This window comes from Schistocerca nitens, chromosome 8 (assembly GCF_023898315.1).
Source record: "Schistocerca nitens isolate TAMUIC-IGC-003100 chromosome 8, iqSchNite1.1, whole genome shotgun sequence".
NCBI lineage: Eukaryota > Metazoa > Arthropoda > Insecta > Orthoptera > Acrididae > Schistocerca > Schistocerca nitens.
In genome coordinates, this window is record NC_064621.1 from 152,819,068 (window position 1) to 152,841,375 (window position 22,308).

Genomic DNA, 22,308 nt, shown 5'->3' on the forward strand with positions numbered 1-22,308 from the left:
TGGGGGGGAAAACGCAAATATGGGGGGGAAAATGCACATATGGGGGGAAAACGCACATATGGGGGGGGAAATGCAAATATGGGGGGGAAAACGCACATATGGGGGGGACAACGCACATATGGGGGGGACAACGCACATATGGGGGGGAAACGCACATACAGGGGAAAACGCAAATATGGGGGAAAACGGAAATATGGGGGAAAACGCAAATATGGGGGAAAACGCAAATATGGGGGAAAACGCAAATATGGGGGAAAAATGCAAATATGGGAAAAATGCAAATATGGGAAAAACGCATATAAGGGAAAAACGCATATAAGGGAAAAACGAAAATATGGGAAAGTCACTAGTACTGGAATCTCGGAATTATGGGAAAATCGCAAATAGGGCAGAAGAGAATTTTGTGGCACAACTTGAGTAGAAGAAGGAATCGGTTGGTAGGATGGGTTCATCAGTAAAGGGGAAAACGCAAATGTGGGGCAAACGCAAATGTGGGGCAAACGCAAATGTGGGGCAAACGCAAATGTGGGGAAAACGCAAATGTGGGGAAAACGCAAATGTGGGGAAAACGCAAATGTGGGGAAAACGCAAATGTGGGGAAAACGCAAATGTGGGGAAAACGCAAATGTGGGGAAAACGCAAATGTGGGGAAAACGCAAATGTGGGGAAAACGCAAATGTGGGGAAAACGCAAATGTGGGGAAAACGCAAATGTGGGGCAAACGCAAATGTGGGGCAAACGCAAATGTGGGGCAAACGCAAATGTGGGGCAAACGCAAATGTGGGGAAAACGCAAATGTGGGGAAAACGCAAATGTGGGGAAAACGCAAATGTGGGGAAAACGCAAATGTGGGGAAAACGCAAATGTGGGGAAAACGCAAATGTGGGGAAAACGCAAATGTGGGGAAAACGCAAATGTGGGGAAAACGCAAATGTGGGGAAAACGCAAATGTGGGGAAAACGCAAATGTGGGGAAAACGCAAATGTGGGGAAAACGCAAATGTGGGGAAAACGCAAATGTGGGGAAAACGCAAATGTGGGGAAAACGCAAATGTGGGGAAAACGCAAATGTGGGGAAAACGCAAATGTGGGGAAAACGCAAATGTGGGGAAAACGCAAATGTGGGGAAAACGCAAATGTGGGGAAAACGCAAATGTGGGGAAAACGCAAATGTGGGGAAAACGCAAATGTGGGGAAAACGCAAATGTGGGGAAAACGCAAATGTGGGGAAAACGCAAATGTGGGGAAAACGCAAATGTGGGGAAAACGCAAATGTGGGGAAAACGCAAATGTGGGGAAAACGCAAATGTGGGGAAAACGCAAATGTGGGGAAAACGCAAATGTGGGGAAAACGCAAATATGGGAAAAACGCAAAATTCGGAAAATCAGAAAATCGCAAATATGGGGGAAAACGCAAATATTGTGGCACAACTTGGCTAGAAGAAGGAATCGGTTGGTAGGATGGTTCGTGAGTAAACGCAAATATGGCGAAAACGCAGATATGGCGAAAACGCAAATATGGCGAAAACGCAAATATGGCGAAAACGCAAATATGGCGAAAACGCAAATATGGCGAAAACGCAAATATGGCGAAAACGCAAATATGGCGAAAACGCAAATATGGCGAAAACGCAAATATGGCGAAAACGCAAATATGGCGAAAACGCAAATATGGCGAAAACGCAAATATGGCGAAAACGCAAATATGGCGAAAACGCAAATATGGCGAAAACGCAAATATGGCGAAAACGCAAATATGGCGAAAACGCAAATATGGCGAAAACGCAAATATGGCGAAAAACGCAAATATGGGAAAAACGCAAATATGGGACAAACGCAAATATGGGACAAACGCAAATATGGGACAAACGCAAATATGGGACAAACGCAAATATGGGACAAACGCAAATATGGGACAAACGCAAATATGGGACAAACGCAAATATGGGACAAACGCAAATATGGGACAAACGCAAATATGGGACAAACGCAAATATGGGACAAACGCAAATATGGGACAAACGCAAATATGGGACAAACGCAAATATGGGACAAACGCAAATATGGGACAAACGCAAATATGGGACAAACGCAAATATGGGACAAACGCAAATATGGGACAAACGCAAATATGGGACAAACGCAAATATGGGACAAACGCAAATATGGGACAAACGCAAATATGGGACAAACGCAAATATGGGACAAACGCAAATATGGGACAAACGCAAATATGGGACAAACGCAAATATGGGACAAACGCAAATATGGGACAAACGCAAATATGGGACAAACGCAAATATGGGACAAACGCAAATATGGGACAAACGCAAATATGGGACAAACGCAAATATGGGACAAACGCAAATATGGGAAAAACGCAAATATGGGAAAAACGCAAATATGGGAAAAACGCAAATATGGGAAAAACGCAAATATGGGAAAAACGCAAATATGGGAAAAACGCAAATATGGGAAAAACGCAAATATGGGAAAAACGCAAATATGGGAAAAACGCAAATATGGGAAAAACGCAAATATGGGAAAACGCAAATATGGGAAAACGCAAATATGGGAAAACGCAAATATGGGAAAACGCAAATATGTGAAAAACCCAAATATGTGAAAAACCCAAATATGTGAAAAACCCAAATATGTGAAAAACCCAAATATGTGAAAAACCCAAATATGTGAAAAACCCAAATATGTGAAAAACCCAAATATGTGAAAAACCCAAACGCAATGATGGGAAAAACGCAATGATGGGAAAAACGCAATGATGGGAAAAACGCAATGATGGGAAAAACGCAATGATGGGAAAAACGCAATGATGGGAAAAACGCAATGATGGGAAAAACGCAATGATGGGAAAAACGCAATGATGGGAAAAACGCAATGATGGGAAAAACGCAATGATGGGAAAAACGCAATGATGGGAAAAACGCAATGATGGGAAAAACGCAATGATGGGAAAAACGCAATGATGGGAAAAACGCAATGATGGGAAAAACGCAATGATGGGAAAAACGCAATTATGGGAAAAACGCAATTATGGGAAAAACGCAATTATGGGAAAAACGCAATTATGGGAAAAACGCAATTATGGGAAAAACGCAATTATGGGAAAAACGCAATTATGGGAAAAACGCAATTATGGGAAAAACGCAATTATGGGAAAAACGCAATGATGGGAAAAACGCAATGATGGGAAAAACGCAATGATGGGAAAAACGCAATGATGGGAAAAACGCAATGATGGCAACGACGCAATGATGGCAACGACGCAATGATGGCAGAGACGCAATGATGGCAGAGACGCAATGATGGCAGAGACGCAATGATGGCAGAGACGCAATGATGGCAGAGACGCAATGATGGCAGAGACGCAATGATGGCAGAGACGCAATGATGGCAGAGACGCAATGATGGCAGAGACGCAATGATGGCAGAGACGCAATGATGGCAGAGACGCAATGATGGCAGAGACGCAATGATGGCAGAGACGCAATGATGGCAGAGACGCAATGATGGCAGAGACGCAATGATGGCAGAGACGCAAGTATGGCAGAGACGCAAGTATGGCAGAGACGCAAGTATGGCAGAGACGCAATGATGGCAGAGACGCAATGATGGCAAAGACGCAATGATGGCAAAGACGCAATGATGGCAAAGACGCAATGATGGCAAAGACGCAATGATGGCAAAGACGCAATGATGGCAAAGACGCAAGTATGGCAAAGACGCAAGTATGGCAAAGACGCAAGTATGGCAAAGACGCAAGTATGGCAAAGACGCAAGTATGGCAAAGACGCAAGTATGGCAAAGACGCAAGTATGGCAAAGACGCAAGTATGGAAAAGACGCAAGTATGGAAAAGACGCAAGTATGGCAAAGACGCAAGTATGGGAAACACGCAAGTATGGGAAACACGGAAATATGGGAAACACGGAAATATGGGAAACACGGAAATATGGGAAACGCGGAAATATGGGAAACGCGGAAATATGGGAAACGCGGAAATATGGGAAACGCGGAAATATGGGAAACGCGGAAATATGGGAAACGCGGAAATATGGGAAACGCGGAAATATGGGAAACGCGGAAATATGGGAAACGCGGAAATATGGGAAACGCGGAAATATGGGAAACGCGGAAATATGGGAAACGCGGAAATATGGGAAACGCGGAAATATGGGAAACGCGGAAATATGGGAAACGCGGAAATATGGGAAACGCGGAAATAAGGGAAACGCGGAAATAAGGGAAACGCGGAAATAAGGGAAACGCGGAAATAAGGGAAACGCGGAAATATGGGAAACGCGCAAATATGGGAAACGCGCAAGTATGGGAAACGCGCAAGTATGGGAAACGCGCAAGTATGGGAAACGCGCAAGTATGGGAAACGCGCAAGTATGGGAAACGCGCAAGTATGGGAAACGCGCAAGTATGGGAAACGCGCAAGTATGGGAAACACGCAAGTATGGGAAACACGCAAGTATGGGAAACACGCAAGTATGGGAAACACGCAGGTATGGGAAACACGCAGGTATGGGAAACACGCAGGTATGGGAAACACGCAGGTATGGGAAACACGCAGGTATGGGAAACACGCAGGTATGGGAAACACGCAAGTATGGGAAAAACGCAAGTATGGGAAAAACGCAAGTATGGGAAAAACGCAAATATGGGAAAAACGCAAATATGGGAAAAACGCAAATATGGGAAAAACGCAAATATGGGAAAAACGCAAATATGGGAAAAACGCAAATATGGGAAAAACGCAAATATGGGAAAAACGCAAATATGGGAAAAACGCAAATATGGGAAAAACGCAAATATGGGAAAAACGCAAATATGGGAAAAACGCAAATATGGGAAAAACGCAAATATGGGAAAAACGCAAAAATGGGAAAAACGCAAATATGGGAAAAACGCAAATATGGGAAAAACGCAAATATGGGAAAAACGCAAATATGGGAAAAACGCAAATATGGGAAAATCACTAGTACTGGAAACTTGGAGTCATGGGAAATTCGCAAATATGGCAGAACAGAATTTTGTGGCACAACTTGAGTAGAAGAAGGAATCGGTTGGTAAGATGGGTTCATGAGTAATGGGAAAAACGCAAGTATTGGAGAAACGCAAGTATTGGAGAAACGCAAGTATTGGAGAAACGCAAGTATTGGAGAAACGCAAGTATTGGAGAAACGCAAGTATTGGAGAAACGCAAGTATTGGAGAAACGCAAGTATTGGAGAAACGCAAGTATTGGAGAAACGCAAGTATTGGAGAAACGCAAATATGGGAGAAACGCAAATATGGGAGAAACGCAAATATGGGAGAAACGCAAATATGGGAGAAACGCAAATATGGGAGAAACGCAAATATGGGAGAAACGCAAATATGGGAGAAACGCAAATATGGGAGAAACGCAAATATGGGAGAAACACAAATATGGGAGAAACACAAATATGGGAGAAACGCAAATATGGGAGAAACGCAAATATGGGAAAAACGCAAATATGGGAAAAACGCAAATATGGGAAAAACGCAAATATGGGAAAAACGCAAATATGGGAAAAACGCAAATATGGGAAAAACGCATATATGGGAAAAACGCATATATGGGAAAAACGCATATATGGGAAAAACGCATATATGGGAAAAACGCATATATGGGAAAAACGCATATATGGGAAAAACGCATATATGGGAAAAACGCATATATGGGAAAAACGCATATATGGGAAAAACGCAAATGTGCGAAATACGCAAATGTGCGAAATACGCAAATGTGCGAAATACGCAAATGTGCGAAATACGCAAATGTGCGAAATACGCAAATGTGGGAAAAACGCAAATGTGGGAAAAACGCAAATGTGGGAAAAACGCAAATGTGGGAAAAACGCAAATGTGGGAAAAACGCAAATGTGGGAAAAACGCAAATGTGGGAAAAACGCAAATGTGGGAAAAACGCAAATGTGGGAAAAACGCAAATGTGGGAAAAACGCAAATGTGGGAAAAACGCAAATGTGGGAAAAACGCAAATGTGGGAAAAACGCAAATGTGGGAAAAACGCAAATGTGGGAAAAACGCAAATGTGGGAAAAACGCAAATGTGGGAAAAACGCAAATGTGGGAAAAACGCAAATGTGGGAAAAACGCAAATGTGGGAAAAACGCAAATGTGGGAAAAACGCAAATGTGGGAAAAACGCAAATGTGGGAAAAACGCAAATGTGGGAAAAACGCAAATGTGGGAAAAACGAAAATGTGGGAAAATCGCAAATGTGGGAAAATCGCAAATGTGGGAAAATCGCAAATGTGGGAAAATCGCAAATGTGGGAAAATCGCAAATGTGGGAAAATCGCAAATGTGGGAAAATCGCAAATGTGGGAAAATCGCAAATGTGGGAAAATCGCAAATGTGGGAAAATCGCAAATGTGGGAAAATCGCAAATGTGGGAAAATCGCAAATGTGGGAAAATCGCAAATGTGGGAAAATCGCAAATGTGGGAAAATCGCAAATGTGGGAAAATCGCAAATGTGGGAAAATCGCAAATGTGGGAAAAACGCAAACATGGGAAAAGAGCAAATATAGGAAAAACGCAAAATTCGCAAAATCATAAAATCGCAAATATGGCAGAAGAAAATTTTGTGGCACAACTTGAGTAGAAGAAGGAATCGGTTGGTAAGATGGGTTCATGAGTAATGGGAAAAACGCAAATATGGGAAAAACGCAAAATGGGAAAAACGCAAAATGGGAAAAACGCAAAATGGGAAAAACGCAAAATGGGAAAAACGCAAAATGGGAAAAACGCAAAATGGGAAAAACGCAAAATGGGAAAAACGCAAAATGGGAAAAACGCAAAATGGGAAAAACGCAAAATGGGAAAAACGCAAAATGGGAAAAACGCAAAATGGGAAAAACGCAAAATGGGAAAAACGCAAAATGGGAAAAACGCAAATACGGGAAAAACGCAAATACGGGAAAAACGCAAATACGGGAAAAACGCAAAAATCGGAAAATCAGAAAATCGCAAATATGGCAGAAGAGAATTTTGTGGCACAACTTGAGTAGAAGAAGGAATCGGTTGGTAGGATGTGTTCATGAGTAATGGGAAAAACGCAAATATTGGAGAAACGCAAATATGTGAGAAACGCAAATATGTGAGAAACGCAAATATGTGAGAAACGCAAATATGTGAGAAACGCAAATATGTGAGAAACGCAAATATGTGAGAATCGCAAATATGTGAGAATCGCAAATATGTGAGAATCGCAAATATGTGAGAATCGCAAATATGTGAGAATCGCAAATATGGTAGAAACGCAAATATGGTAGAAACGCAAATATGGTAGAAACGCAAATATGGTAGAAACGCAAATATGGTAGAAACGCAAATATGGTAGAAACGCAAATATGGTAGAAACGCAAATATGGTAGAAACGCAAATATGGGAAAAACGCAAATATGGGAAAAACGCAAATATGGGAAAAACGCAAATATGGGAAAAACGCAAATATGGGAAAAACGCAAATATGGGAAAAACGCAAATATGGGAAAAACGCAAATATGGGAAAAACGCAAATATGGGAAAAACGCAAATATGGGAAAAACGCAAATATGGGAAAAACGCAAATATGGGAAAAACGCAAATATGGGAAAAACGCAAATATGGGAAAAACGCAAATATGGGAAAATCACTAGTACTGGAAACTTGAATTTATGGGAAATTCGCAAATATGGCAGAACAGAATTTTGTGGCACAACTTGAGTAGAAGAAGGAATCGGTTGGTAGGATGGGTTCATGGGTAATGGGAAAAACGCAAATATTGGAGAAACGCAAATATGGGAGAAATGCAAGTATGGGAAAATCGCAAATATGGGAAAACCGCAAATATGGGAAAAACACTAGTACTGGAAACTTGCATTTATGGGAAATTCGCAAATATGGCAGAACAGAATTTTGTGGCACAACTTGAGTAGAAGAAGGAATCGGTTGGTAGGATGTGTTCATCAGTAATGGGAAAAACGCAAATATGGGAAAAACGCAAGTATGGGAAAAACGCAAGTATGGGAAAAACGCAAGTATGGGAAAAACGCAAAAATCGGAGAATCAGAAAAGCGGAAAATCAGAAAATCGCAAATATGGCAGTAGAGAATTTTGTGGCACAACTTGATGTGTCGACAGAAGTGCCGTGTGATTTGAGGGGACCGCTATGCACGCTATAAACACACGAAGGATGGCGTGAGGTCTGAAACAGGATACGTAATGAATGCTATAAAGAAAAGTACGTAGCTTTTGGAATACTTAACTTTAATCCATCCTTGTTGTATACATCGTTCTTGATGATACATGCTTTATACGATAAGTATCAATTGCTATGTAAGGCTAATGGCGCCTTACTACGTCGTAGCCATGGACTTATGAGAAGGCTATTCTGTCTGCTCGGCAAAGGAGCGCGTCTTCGTCAGTGTAGTCGCTAGCAAAGTCGTCCGTACAACTGGGGCGAGTGCTCGTAAGTCTCTCGAGACCTGCCGTGTGGTGGCGCTCGGTCTCCGATCACTGACAGTGGCGACACACGGGTCCGACATGTACTAATGGACCGCGGCCGATTTAAAGCTACCACCTACCAAGTGTGGTGTCAGGCTGTGACACCACACAACTTGACTAGAAGAAGGAATCAGTTGGTAGGATGGTTCGTGAGTAATGGGAAAAACGCACATATGGGACAAACGCACGTATGGGAGAAACCGCACATATGGGAGAAACCGCACATATGGGAAAAAACGCACATATGGGAAAAAAAGCACATATGGGGAAAAAAGCACATATGGGGAAAAAAGCACATATGGGGAAAAACGCACAGATGGGAAAAACGAACATATGGGAGAAACGCACATATGGGAGAAACGCACATATGGGAGAAACGCACATATGGGAGAAACGCACATATGGGAGAAACGCAAATGTGAGAAAAATGCAAATGTGAGAAAAACGCAAATGCGGGAAAAACGCAAATGCGGGAAAAACGCAAATGCGGGAAAAACGCAAATGCGGGAAAAACGCAAATGCGGGAAAAACGCAAATGCGGGAAAAACGCAAATGCGGGAAAAACGCAAATGCGGGATAAACGAAAAGGGGGAAAAACGCAAATGTGGGGAAAATCGCAAATGTGGGGAAAAACGCAAATGTGGGGAAAAACGCAAATTTGGGGAAAACGCAAATGTGGGGAAAAACGCAAATGTGGGGAAAAACGCAAATGTGGGGAAAAACGCAAATGTGGGGAAAAACGCAAATGTGGGGAAAAACGCAAATGTGGGGAAAAACGCAAATGTGGGGAAAAACGCAAATGTGGGGAAAAACGCAAATGTGGGGAAAAACGCAAATGTGGGGAAAAACGCAAATGTGGGGAAAAACGCAAATGTGGGGAAAAACGCAAATGTGGGGAAAAACGCAAATACTGGAAAAACGCAAATACTGGAAAAACGCAAATACGGGAAAAACGCAAATACGGGAAAAACGCAAATACGGGAAAAACGCAAATACGGGAAAAACGCAAATACGGGAAAAACGCAAATACGGGAAAAACGCAAATACGGGAAAAACGCAAATACGGGAAAATCGCAAATACGGGAAAATCGCAAATACGGGAAAATCGCAAATACGCGAAAATCGCAAATACGGGAAAACCGCAAATACGGGAAAACCGCAAATACGGGAAAACCGCAAATACGGGAAAACCGCAAATACGGGAAAATCGCAAATGTGGGAAAATCGCAAATGTGGGAAAAACGCAAATGTGGGAAAATCGCAAACGTGGGAAAAACGCAAACGTGGGAAAAACGCAAATATGGGAAAAACGCAAAATGGGAAAAACGCAAAATGGGAAAAACGCAAATATGGGAAAAACGCAAATATGGGAAAAACGCAAATATGGGAAAAACGCAAATATGGGAAAAACGCAAATATGGGAAAAACGCAAATACGGGAAAAACGCAAATACGGGAAAAACGCAAATACGGGAAAAACGCAAATACGGGAAAAACGCAAATACGGGAAAAACGCAAATACGGGAAAAACGCAAAAATCGGAAAATCAGAAAATCGCAAATATGGCAGAAGAGAATTTTGTGGCACAACTTGAGTAGAAGAAGGAATCGGTTGGTAGGATGTGTTCATGAGTAATGGGAAAAACGCAAATATTGGAGAAACGCAAATATGTGAGAAACACAAATATGTGAGAATCGCAAATATGGTAGAAACGCAAATATGGTAGAAACGCAAATATGGTAGAAACGCAAATATGGTAGAAACGCAAATATGGTAGAAACGCAAATATGGTAGAAACGCAAATATGGTAGAAACGCAAATATGGTAGAAACGCAAATATGGTAGAAACGCAAATATGGTAGAAACGCAAATATGGTAGAAACGCAAATATGGTAGAAACGCAAATATGGTAGAAACGCAAATATGGTAGAAACGCAAATATGGTAGAAACGCAAATATGGTAGAAACGCAAATATGTTAGAAACGCAAATATGTTAGAAACGCAAATATGGTAGAAACGCAAATATGGTAGAAACGCAAATATGGTAGAAACGCAAATATGGTAGAAACGCAAATATGGTAGAAACGCAAATATGGTAGAAACGCAAATATGGTAGAAACGCAAATATGGGAAAAACGCAAATATGGGAAAAACGCAAATATGGGAAAAACGCAAATATGGGAAAAACGCAAATATGGGAAAAACGCAAATATGGGAAAAACGCAAATATGGGAAAAACGCAAATATGGGAAAAACGCAAATACGGGAAAAACGCAAATACGGGAAAAACGCAAAAATCGGAAAGTCAGAAAATCGCAATATGGCAGAAGATAATTTTGTGGCACAACTTGAGTAGAAGAAGGAATCGGTTGGTAGGATGGGTTCATGGGTAATGGGAAAAACGCAAATATTGGAGAAACACAAATATGGGAGAAGTGCAAGTATGGGAAAATCGCAAATATGGGAAAACCGCAAATATGGGAAAATCACTAGTACTGGAAACTTGCATTTATGGGAAATTCGCAAATATGGCAGAACAGAATTTTGTGGCACAACTTGAGTAGAAGAAGGAATCGGTTGGTAGGATGGGTTCATGGGTAATGGGAAAAACGCAAATATTGGAGAAACGCAAATATGGGAGAAATGCAAGTATGGGAAAATCGCAAATATGGGAAAACCGCAAATATGGGAAAAACACTAGTACTGGAAACTTGAATTTATGGGAAATTCGCAAATATGGCAGAACAGAATTTTGTGGCACAACTTGAGTAGAAGAAGGAATCGGTTGGTAGGATGTGTTCATCAGTAATGGGAAAAACGCAAATATGGGAAAAACGCAAGTATGGGAAAAACGCAAGTATGGGAAAAACGCAAGTATGGGAAAAACGCAAGTATGGGAAAAACGCAAAAATCGGAGAATCAGAAAAGCGGAAAATCAGAAAATCGCAAATATGGCAGTAGAGAATTTTGTGGCACAACTTGATGTGTCGACAGAAGTGCCGTGTGATTTGAGGGGACCGCTATGCACGCTATAAACACACGAAGGATGGCGTGAGGTCTGAAACAGGATACGTAATGAATGCTATAAAGAAAAGTACGTAGCTTTTGGAATACTTAACTTTCATCCATCCTTGTTGTATACATCGTTCTTGATGATACATGCTTTATACGATAAGTATCAATTGCTATGTAAGGCTAATGGCGCCTTACTACGTCGTAGCCATGGACTTATGAGAAGGCTATTCTGTCTGCTCGGCAAAGGAGCGCGTCTTCGTCAGTGTAGTCGCTAGCAAAGTCGTCCGTACAACTGGGGCGAGTGCTCGTAAGTCTCTCGAGACCTGCCGTGTGGTGGCGCTCGGTCTCCGATCACTGACAGTGGCGACACACGGGTCCGACATGTACTAATGGACCGCGGCCGATTTAAAGCTACCACCTACCAAGTGTGGTGTCAGGCTGTGACACCACACAACTTGACTAGAAGAAGGAATCAGTTGGTAGGATGGTTCGTGAGTAATGGGAAAAACGCACATATGGGACAAACGCACGTATGGGAGAAACCGCACATATGGGAGAAACCGCACATATGGGAAAAAACGCACATATGGGGAAAAAAGCACATATGGGGAAAAAAGCACATATGGGGAAAAACGCACAGATGGGAAAAACGAACATATGGGAGAAACGCACATATGGGAGAAACGCAAATATGGAAAAACGCAAATGTGGGAAAAACGCAAATGCGGGAAAAACGCAAAAGCGGGAAAAACGCAAAAGCGGGAAAAACGCAAAAGCGGGAAAAACGCAAAAGCGGGAAAAACGCAAATGCGGGAAAAACGCAAATACGGGAAAAACGAAAAGGGGGAAAAACGCAAATGTGGGGAAAATCGCAAATGTGGGGAAAAACGCAAATGTGGGGAAAAACGCAAATGTGGGGAAAAACGCAAATGTGGGGAAAAACGCAAATGTGGGGAAAAACGCAAATGTGGGGAAAAACGCAAATGTGGGGAAAAACGCAAATGTGGGGAAAAACGCAAATGTGGGGAAAAACGCAAATGTGGGGAAAAACGCAAATGTGGGGAAAAACGCAAATGTGGGGAAAAACGCAAATGTGGGGAAAAACGCAAATGTGGGGAAAAACGCAAATGTGGGGAAAAACGCAAATACGGGAAAAACGCAAATACGGGAGAAACGCAAATACGGGAGAAACGCAAATACGGGAGAAACGCAAATACGGGAAAAACGCAAATACGTGAAAAACGCAAATACGTGAAAAACGCAAAAATCGGAAAATCAGAAAATCGCAAATATGGCAGAAGAGAATTTTGTGGCACAACTTGAGTGGAAGAAGGAATCGGTTGGTAGGATGGGTTCATGAGTAATGGGAAAAACGCAAATATTGGAGAAACGCAAATATGGGAGAAACGCAAATATGGTAGAAACGCAAATATGGTAGAAACGCAAATATGGTAGAAACGCAAATATGGTAGAAACGCAAATATGGGAAAAACGCAAATATGGGAAAAACGCAAATATGGGAAAAACGCAAATATGGGAAAAACGCAAATATGGGAAAAACGCAAATATGGGAAAAACGCAAATAGGGGAAAAACGCAAATATGGGAAAAACGCAAATATGGGAAAAACGCAAATATGGGAAAAACGCAAATATGGGAAAAACGCAAATATGGGAAAAACACAAATATGGGAAAAACGCAAATATGGGAAAAACGCAAATATGGGAAAAACGCAAATATGGGAAAAACGCAAATACGGGAAAAACGCAAATATGGGAAAAACGCAAATATGGGAAAAACGCAAATATGGGAAAATCAGAAAATCGCAATATGGCAGAAGAGAATTTTGTGGCACAACTTGAGTAGAAGAAGGAATCGGTTGGTAGGATGGGTTCATGAGTAATGGGAAAAATGCAAATATGGGAGAAACGCAAATATGGTAAAAACGCAAATATGGTAAAAACGCAAATATGGTAAAAACGCAAATATGGTAAAAACGCAAATATGGTAAAAACGCAAATATGGTAAAAACGCAAATACGGGAAAAACGCAAATACGGGAAAAACGCAAATACGGGAAAAACGCAAATACGGGAAAAACGCAAATACGGGAAAAACGCAAATTCGGGAAAAACGCAAATACGGGAAAAACGCAAATACGGGAAAAACGCAAATACGGGAAAAACGCAAATACGGGAAAAACGCAAAAACGGGAGAAACGCAAATACGGGAGAAACGCAAATACAGGAAAAACGCAAATACGTGAAAAACGCAAATACGTGAAAAACGCAAAAATCGGAAAATCAGAAAATCGCAAATATGGCAGAAGAGAATTTTGTGGCACAACTTGAGTAGACGAAGGAATCGGTTGGTAGGATGGGTTCATGAGTAATGGGAAAAACGCAAATATTGGAGAAACGCAAATATGGGAGAAATGCAAATATGGTAGAAACGCAAATATGGGAAAAACGCAAATATGGGAAAAACGCAAATATGGCAAATACGCAAATATGGGAAAAACGCAAATATGGGAAAAACGCAAATATGGGAAAAACGCAAATATGGGAAAAACGCAAATATGGGAAAAACGCAAATATGGGAAAAACGCAAATATGGGAAAAACGCAAATACGGGAAAAACGCAAATACGGGAAAAACGCAAATACGGGAAAAACGCAAATACGGGAAAAACGCAAATATGGGAAAATCGCAAATATGGGAAAAACGCAAATACGGGAAAAACGCAAATACGGGAAAAACGCAAAAATCGGAAAATCAGAAAATCGCAATATGGCAGAAGAGAATTTTGTGGCACAACTTGAGTAGAAGAAGGAATCGGTTGGTAGGATGGGTTCATGAGTAATGGGAAAAATTCAAATATTGGAGAAACGCAAATATGGTACAAACGCAAATATGGTAAAAACGCAAATATGGTAAAAACGCAAATATGGGAAAAACGCAAATATGGTAAAAACGCAAATATGGGAAAAACGCAAATATGGGAAAAACGCAAATATGGGAAAAACGCAAATATGGGAAAAACGCAAATATGGGAAAAACGCAAATATGGGAAAAACGCAAATATGGGAAAAACGCAAATATGGGAAAAACGCAAATATGGGAAAAACGCAAATATGGGAAAAACGCAAATATGGGAAAAACGCAAATATGGGAAAAACGCAAATATGGGAAAAACGCAAATATGGGAAAAACGCAAATATGGGAAAAACGCAAATGTGGGAAAAACGCAAATGTGGGAAAAACGCAAATGTGGGAAAAACGCAAATGTGGCAAAAACGCAAATGTGGCAAAAACGCAAATGTGGGAAAAACGCAAATGTGGGGAAAACGCAAATGTGGGAAAAACGCAAATGTGGGAAAAACGCAAATGTGGGAAAAACGCAAATATGGGAAAAACGCAAATATGGGAAAAACGCAAATATGGGAAAAACGCAAATATGGGAAAAACGCAAATATGGGAAAAACGCAAATATGGGAAAAACGCAAAAATGGGAAAAACGCTAATATGGGAAAAACGCAAATATGGGAAAAACGCAAATATGGGAAAAACGCAAATATGGGAAAAACGCAAATATGGGAAAAACGCAAAAATGGGAAAAAAGCAAATATGGGAAAAACGCAAATACGGGAAAAACGCAAATACGGGAAAAACGCAAAAATCAGAAAATCGCAATTATGGCAGAAGAGAATTTTGTGGCACAACTTGAGTAGAAGAAGGAATCGGTTGGTAGGATGGGTGCATGGGTAATGGGAAAAACGCAAATATTGGAGAAACGCAAATATGGGAGAAATGCAAGTATGGGAAAATCGCAAATATGGGAAAACCGCAAATATGGGAAAATCACTAGTACTGGAAACTTGCATTTATGGGAAATTCGCAAATATGGCAGAACAGAATTTTGTGGCACAACTTGAGTAGAAGAAGGAATCAGTTGGTAGGATGGTTCGTGATTAATGGGAAAAACGCACATATGGGACAAACGCACATATGGGAAAAAACGCACATATGGGAAAAAACTCACATATGGGAAAAAACGCACATATGGGAAAAAACGCACATATGGGAAAAAACGCACATATGGGAAAAAACGCACATATGGGAAAAAACGCACATATGGGAAAAAACGCACATATGGGAAAAAACGCACATATGGGAAAAAACGCATATATGGGAAAAAACGTACATATGGGAAAAAACGCACATATGGGAAAAAACGCACATATGGGAAAAAACGCACATATGGGAAAAAACGCACATATGGGAAAAAACGCACATATGGGAAAAAACGCACATATTGGAAAAAACGCACATATGGGAAAAAACGCACATATGGGAAAAAACGCACATATGGGAAAAAACGCACATATGGGAAAAAACGCACACATGGGGAAAAAAGCACACATGTGAAAAACGCACAGATGGGAAAAACGAACAGATGGGGAAAACGAACAGATGGGAGAAACGCACATATGGGAGAAACGCACATATGGGAGAAGCGCACATATGGGAAAACGCACATATGGGAAAACGCAAATATGGGAAAACGCAAATATGGGAAAACGCAAATATGGGAGAAACGCAAATATGGGAAAACGCACATATGGGAAAACGCACATATGGGAAAACGCACATATGGGAAAACGCACATATGGGAAAACGCACATATGGGAAAACGCACATATGGGAAAACGAACATATGGGAAAAAGCACATATGGGAAAACGCACATATGGGAAAACGCACATATGGGAAAATGCACATATGGGAAAACGCACATATGGGAAAACGCACATATGGGAAAACGCACATATGGAAAAACGCACATATGGAAAAACGCAAATATGGAAAAACGCAAATATGGAAAAACGCAAATGTGGGAAAAACGCAAACGTGGGAAAAACGCAAACGTGGGAAAAACGCAAACGTGGGAAAAACGCAAACGTGGGAAAAACGCAAACGTGGGAAAAACGCAAACGTGGGAAAAACGCAAATGTGGGAAAAACGCAAATGCGGGAAAAACGCAAATGCGGGAAAAACGCAAATGCGGGAAAAACGCAAATGCGGGAAAAACGCAAATGCGGGAAAAACGCAAATGCGGGAAAAACGCAAATGTGGGAAAAACGAAAAGGGGGAAAAACGAAAAGGCGGAAAAACGAAAAGGGGGAAAAACGAAAAGGGGGAAAAACGAAAAGGGGGAAAAACGAAGAGGGGGAAAAACGAAAAGGGGGAAAAACGAAAAGGGGGAAAAACGCAAATATGGGAAAAACGCAAATATGGGAAAAACGCAAATATGGGAAAAACGCAAATATGGGAAAAACGCAAATATGGGAAAAACGCAAATATGGGAAAGTTGCAAATATGCGAAAAACGCAAATATGGGAAAAACGCAAATATGGGAAAAACGCAAATATGGGAAAAACGCAAATATGGGAAAAACGCAAATATGGGAAAAACGCAAACATGAGAAAAACGCAAATATGGGAAAAGCGCAAATATGGGAAAAACGCAAGTATGGGAAAAACGCAAATATGGGAAAAACGCAAATATGGGAAAAACGCAAATATGGGAAAAACGCAAATATGGGAAAAACGCAAACATGGGAAAACGCAAAAATGGGAAAATCACAGAAATGGGAAAATCGCAAAAATGGGAAAATCGCAAAAATGGGAAAATCGTGAAAATGGGTAAATCGCAAAAACGGGAAATTCGCAAAATGGGAAAATCGCAAATATGGGAAATTCGCAAATACGGAAAAACACCAGTACTGGAAACGCATTTATGGGAAAATCGCAAATATGGCAGAACTGAATTATGTGGCACAACTTGACTAGAAGAAGGAATCGGTTCGTTGGATGGTTCGTGAGTAATCGGAAAAACGAAAATTTGGGAAAAACGCGAATATGGTTAAAACGCAAATATGGGAAAAACGCAAACAAGGGAAAAACGCAAACATGGGAAAAACGCAGTATGGGAAAAACGCTAATATGGGAAAAACGCTAATACGGGAAAAACGCTAATATGGGAAAAACGCTAATATGGGAAAAACGCTAATATGGGAAAAACGCTAATATGGGAAAAACGCTAATATGGGAAAAACGCTAATATGGGAAAAACGCTAATATGGGAAAAACGCTAATATGGGAAAAACGCTAATATGGGAAAAACGCTAATATGGGAAAAACGCAAATATGAGAAAAATGCAAATATGGGAAAAACGCAAATATGGGAAAAACGCAAATATGGGGAAAACGCGAATATGGGAAAAACGCAAGTATGGGATAAACGCAAACATGAGAAGAAAGCAAAAATGGGAAAAACGCAAAAATGGGAAAAACGCAAAAATGGGAAAAACGCAAAAATGGGAAATACGCAAAAAAGGGAAATACGCAAAAATGGGAAATCCGCAATAATGGGAAATACGCAAAAATGAGAAAATCGGAAAAATGGGAAAATCGCGAAAATGGGTAAATCGCAAAAATTGCAAATTCGCAAAAATGGGAAAATCGCAATATGGGAAATCACTAGTACTGGAAACTTGCATTTATGGGAAAATCGCAAACATGGCAGAACAGAATTTTGTCGCACAACTTGAGTAGAAGGAATCGGTTGGTAGGATGGGTTCGTCAGTAATGGGAAAAACGCAAATATCGGAAAAACGCAAATATGGGAGAAACGCAAATATGGGAGAATCGCAAAAATGGGAAAAACGCAAATATGGGATAAACACAAATATGGGAGAAATGCAAATGTGGGAAAAACGCAAATATGGGAAAAACGCAAATATGGGATAAACGAAAATATGGGATAAACGCTAATATGGGATAAACGCTAATATGGGATAAACGCTAATATGGGATAAACGCTAATATGGGATAAACGCTAATATGGGATAAACGCTAATAGGGGATAAACGCTAATATGGGATAAACGCTAATATGGGATAAACGCTAATATGCGATAAACGCAAATATGGGATAAACGCAAATATGGGATAAACGCAAATATGGGAAAAACGCAAATATGGGATAAACGCAAATATGGGAAAAACGCAAATATGGGAAAAACGCAAATATGGGAAAAACGCAAATATGGGAAAAACGCAAATATGGGAAAAACGCAAATATGGGAAAGTTGCAAATATGCGAAAAACGCAAATATGGGAAAAACGCAAATATGGGAAAAACGCAAACATGAGAAAAACGCAAATATGGGAAAAGCGCAAATATGGAAAAAACGCAAGTATGGGAAAAACGCAAATATAGGAAAAACGCAAATATGGGAAACACGCAAATATGGGAAACACGCAAATATGGGAAAAACGCAAATATGGGAAAACGCAAAAATGGGAAAATCACAGAAATGGGAAAATCGCAAAAATGGTAAAACCGCAAAAATGGGAAAAACGCAAAAATGGGAAAATCGCGAAAATGGGAAAATCGCAAAAATGGGAAAATCGTGAAAATGGGTAAATCGCAAAAATGGGAAATTCACAAAATGGGAAAAACGCAAATATGGGAAAAACGCTAATATGGGAAAAACGCAAATATGGGATAAACGCTAATATGGGAAATACGCAAATATGGGAAATACGCAAATATGGGAAAAACGCAAAATATAGGAAAACGAAAAAATGGGAAAATCGCAAATGTGGGAAAACACAACAATGGGAAAAACGCAAATATGGGAAAAAAGCAAATATGGAAAAACGCACATATGGGAAAAACGCAAATATGGGAAAAACGCATAAATGGGAAAATCGCAAAAATGGGAAAATCGCAAAAAAGGTAAAATCGCAAAAATGGGAAAATCGCAAAAATGAAAATCGGATAAATGGGAAAATCGCGAAAATGGGTAAATCGCAAAAATGGGAAATTCGCAAAAATGGGAAAATCGCAAATATGGGAAAATCACCAGTACTGGAAAATTGCATTTATGGGAAAATCGCAAATATGGCAGAACACAATTTTGTGGCACAACTTGAGTAGAAGAAGGAATCGGTTGGTAGGATGGGTTTGTCAGTAATGGGAAAAACGCAAATATTGGAAAAACGCAAATATGGGAGATACGCAAATATGGGAGAATCGCACATATGGGAAAAACACAAATATGGGAAAAACGCAAAAATGGGAAAAACGCAAACATGGGAAAAACGCAAACATGGGAAAAACGAAAACATGGGAAAAACGCAAATATGGGAAAAAGGCAAATAAGGGAAAAACGCAAATATGGGAAAAACGTTAATATGGGAAAAACGCTAATATGGGAAAAACGCAAAATATAGGAAAAACGCAAAATATGGGAAAACGAAAAATATGGAAAAACGCAAATGTGGGAAAATCGCAAACGTGGGAAAAACGCAACAATGGGAAAAACGCAAGTATGGGAAAAAAGCAAATATGGGAAAATCGCAAACAAGAGAAAATCACAAATATGGAAAAAACGCAAATATGGGAAAAACGCAAATATGGGATTAACGCAAATATGGGAAAAACGCAAATATGGGAAAATCGCAAATATGGGAAAAACGCAACTATGGAAAAAACGGAAATATGGGAAAAACGCAAATATGGGAAAAACGCACATATGGGAAAAACGCAAATATTGGGAAAACGCAAATATGGGAAAAACGCATAAATGGGAAAAATGCATAAATGGGAAAAACGCAAGTATGGGAAAAACGCATAAATGGGAAAAACGCAAATATGGGAAAAACGCAAATGTGGGAAAAACGCAAATATGAGAAAAATGCAAATATGGGAAAAACGCAAATATGGGAAAAACGCGAATATGGGAAAAACGCAAATATCGGATAAACGCAAACATGAGAAAAAAGCAAAAATGGGAAAAACGCAAATATGTGAAAAAAGCAAATATGGGAAAAACGCAAAAATGGGAATATCGCAAAAATGGGAAGATCGCAAAAATGGTAAAACCGCAAAAATGGGAAAAACGCAAAAATGGGAAATACGCAAAAATGGGAAAATCGGAAAAATGGGAAAATCGCGAAAATGGGTAAATCGCATAAATTGGAAATTCGCAAAAATGGGAAATACGCAATATGGGAAATAACTAGTACTGGAAACTTGCATTTATGGGAAAATCGCAAACATGGCAGAACAGAATTTTGTCGCACAACTTGAGTAGAAGGAATCGGTTGGAAGGATGGTTTCGTCAGTAATGGGAAAAACGCAAATATCGGAAAAACGCAAATATGGGAGAAACGCAAATATGGGAGAATCGCAAAAATGGGAAAAACGCAAATATGGGATAAACGCAAATATGGGATAAACGCAAATATGGGAGAAATGCAAATGTGGGAAAACGCATAAATGGGAATGGGAAAAACGCAAATATGGGAAAAACGCAAATATGGGAAAAACGCAAATATGGGATAAACGCTAATATGGGATAAACGCAAATATGGGATAAACGCAAATATGGGAAAAACGCAAATATGGGAAAAACGCAAATATGGGAAAAACGCAAATATGGGAAAAGAGCAAATATGGGATAAACGCAAATATGCGAAAAACGCAAATATGGGAAAAACGCAAATATGGGAAAAACGCAAATATGGGAAAATCGCAAATATGGGAAAAACGCAAATATTCGAAAAACGCAAATATTGGGAAAACGCAAATATGGGAAAAACGCATAAATGGGAAAAACGCATAAATGGGAAAAACGCATAAATGGGAAAAACGCAAATATGGGAAAAACGCAATTATGTGAAAAACGCAAATATGGGAAAAACGCAAATATGGGAAAAACGCAAATATGGGAAAAACGCAAATATAGGAAAATGCAGTTATGGAAAAGAACAAATATGGAAAACGCAAATATGGGAAAACGCAAATATGGGAAAATGGCAAATTTGGGAAAATGGCAAATATGGGAAAATTGCAAATATGGGAATATGGCAAATATGGGAAAATCTCAAATATGGGAAAATTGAAAATATGGGAAAATGGCGAATATGGGAAAATGACAAATATGAAAAAATGGCAAATATGCCAAAATGGCAAATATGGGAAAATGGCAAATATGGGAAAATGTCGAATATGGGAAAATGGCAAATATGGGAAAAACGCAAATCCGGGATAAACGTAAATATGGGAAATTGACAAATATGGGAAAATGGCTAATATGGGGAAGAGGCAAATATGGGAAAATGGCAAATGTGGGAAAATGGCAAATGTGGGAAAGAGGCAAATAAGGGAGAAGAGGATTTTGTGGCACAACCTTACTGGAAGAAGGAATGGGTTGGTAGGATGGGTTCATGAGTAATGCAAAAAACACAAATGTGGGAAAAACGAAAATGTGGGAAAAACGCAATGTGTGAAAAACGCAAATGTGGGAAAAACGCAAATATGGGAAAAACGCAAATATGGGAGAAACGCAAATATGGGAAAAACGCAAATATGGGATAAACGCTAATATGGGATAAACGCAAATATGGGATAAACGCAAATATGGGATAATCGCAAATATGGGAAAAACGCAAATATGGGAAAAACGCAAATATGGGAAAAACGCAAATATGGGAAAAGAGCAAATATAGGATAAACGCAAATATGGGGAAAACGCAAATATGGGAAAAACGCAAATATGGGAGAAACGCAACTATGGGAAAAACGCAAATATGGGAAAAACGCAAGTATGGGAAAAATGCAAATATTCGAAAAACGCAATTATTGGGAAAACGCAAATATGGGAAAAACGCAT